The sequence below is a fragment of the Dioscorea cayenensis genome, unplaced genomic scaffold, assembly GCF_009730915.1.
Source record: "Dioscorea cayenensis subsp. rotundata cultivar TDr96_F1 unplaced genomic scaffold, TDr96_F1_v2_PseudoChromosome.rev07_lg8_w22 25.fasta BLBR01002150.1, whole genome shotgun sequence".
Taxonomy (NCBI): Eukaryota; Viridiplantae; Streptophyta; class Magnoliopsida; order Dioscoreales; family Dioscoreaceae; genus Dioscorea; species Dioscorea cayenensis.
Window position 1 is genome coordinate 3,747 of NW_024088541.1, and position 2,135 is coordinate 5,881.

General features: G+C 45.7%; 1 pseudogene; it reads right to left on the minus strand.

Annotated features, from left to right (window-relative positions):
• Nucleotides 1–377: 377 nt before the first annotated feature.
• Nucleotides 378–1,870, minus strand: LOC120257472 (annotated as a pseudogene).
• Nucleotides 1,871–2,135: the final 265 nt, after the last annotated feature.

Consider the following 2,135-nt stretch of genomic DNA (forward strand, 5'->3'; position numbering starts at 1 on the left):
TCGACAAGAACCGTCAATGAACCCTAACTTCAGTTTAGCACCCAAAGCCATTTGAATCGATCTACTCCATCCGAGAAAGTTCGATCCATTAAAAAGTGCACTGGTTAAGGTCATACCTGGGTGATCCGAATTTGCGAGATGCAACGGATCGTTGATAAGGTTAAGTTGAGGGTTGGGGACGATGGAATCAGTCGGCGTTGCCATTGTTGCAGATTTCCAATATCTTCTCAAAAAAACTTCAAAACTTTTAAAAACTCAATCAACTGATCGAGTATTTCAGCAAAAGCGATTAATCACTCCTTGCTCTTGATACCATGAAGAAAAACAAATCAATGAAGAAATTACTTTGGAGAAGAAAAATAGAATAGGTTTTTTTCATCATACTCGAAAAGAAACAATATGAGATATTTAACATACAAGTGTAAACTAATAACCCTAAAAAGTAGAACTAATTGCTAACAAAAAGGAACCTAAAAGGAAAGAGTACAAATATTACAACTATGGAAATAATTCAAATGTTACAGCTGTGAAGATATGTATCTTTGATTGGAGCAATTTTCTCTTCATTCTTCACCAACTCCAACGCGTATTCCACAGGTTCATTGCATAAGTGCTTCACCTTTGACACCGCTAGTCGGGGTATGTGAATGCGTTTCCATAGTACCCAATCGCAGAAAATCCCCTTCCTTCTTTCCTCGAGCATTGACAACGCCCCATCATGCGCACCCCTTCCTTCGGCTCCACCTGCAGCGCCATGGTTCGAGCATCTCCACAAGCACGCCGTCAAGTATCTCAAACCTAGTCGAGCTCTTTGCGTAGGCCTTCCGCAAACGCATTCTCGGAGCCCGATATCTCCCCGGGACCGAAGTAGAAGGAACGGTGCGCTATGTCATCGAGTGGTGTGTTGATGGTGTTGTGGGAGTCATGAGGCACGTCATCATCGTACTCACGGTGCTCGAACGCCACTCGTGGGCGGATTGCGCGCCCTAAGCGACTCTCTTGACCGGGATCGGAAGCAGCGATGGCACGGTTGCTCCCCGTGCCATCTCGCCATCACTGCGTTCATGAACGATACCCGATCCGGTCCGTCCGCCATGGTGTGGTTATGCCGGAGTGCAAAGATGAACCCTCCACACAACAATCGTGTCATCTGCATGCCCATATGCATGTGCGTAAGTCTTTAAAACTGAGAGTTGTGAATAGTGGTTGTGTACGGGTGGTTCCAACGCCTACGTGAGCGCGGCCCTGTCCCCACTTGTTCCACCGAGGGCATGCGCACGCCCAGGGCCTATAGTGGGTTCGCCCGCTCTTCTTCCTCAAAAACTAGCTAGTTTGGATCTTAATTATTTAAAATGATAGATTATCCAGACAAAATGCACCTGAATCAAGAGCAATGGACAGTTAAGAACACCAGCAGAACCCTCAACGTCGAAGAGGAGCTCCTCCATGCATGGGAACGGTGGCTGCAGGTTGTCACCGAAATCCTGCAGGCGGACATATGCATCAGCTTCAATGAACAACACCCCTTCACCGGTGCAGTCCACAACAAGCTTTCTTCCAGACTCTTCCCGAAGACGGCCGGCAAAGGGATGGTAGAACACCAGAGCTCTTGCCAAGGCCTCACTTATCACCTTTGCAGGATCAACGCCACTCGTACATGGCTCGTTTTTGTAGAAGTGGATTAGAGGGATCTGGAACCTCAGGCACTCCTGGTCATCGATGTCTGAGAGATACTTGAACTCGTGTGGTGTAGGCTTTGCCGGTGTTACTAGCACCGGCTTCTGCCGCTGCACTGTGAAAACCAGAGGGAATGGGGCCATTATTGATGATAAGTAGAATATTTTCTTAGTTTGTGGTTTGAGGTTTGAGGTAGGAGAGCATGGGCTTAATTAAATAGTACAATAGAGGAGAGGAAGTGACCATTTGATTTTTCTTCGTTCTATTAATGCATCAATTCTCGATCACATGTTTTAACCTCACGCGGATCACGCAATCATCGTCTTTATCGAAGAACATAGTTTGCCTGGTGGAGGCAAAATATATATGAGCTTCTACCAGCTGACCGCTAGAATAGCTGGATAATAATAATAAATATTATTATTATTATCATTATTATTTGATAGAAGGGATAAACC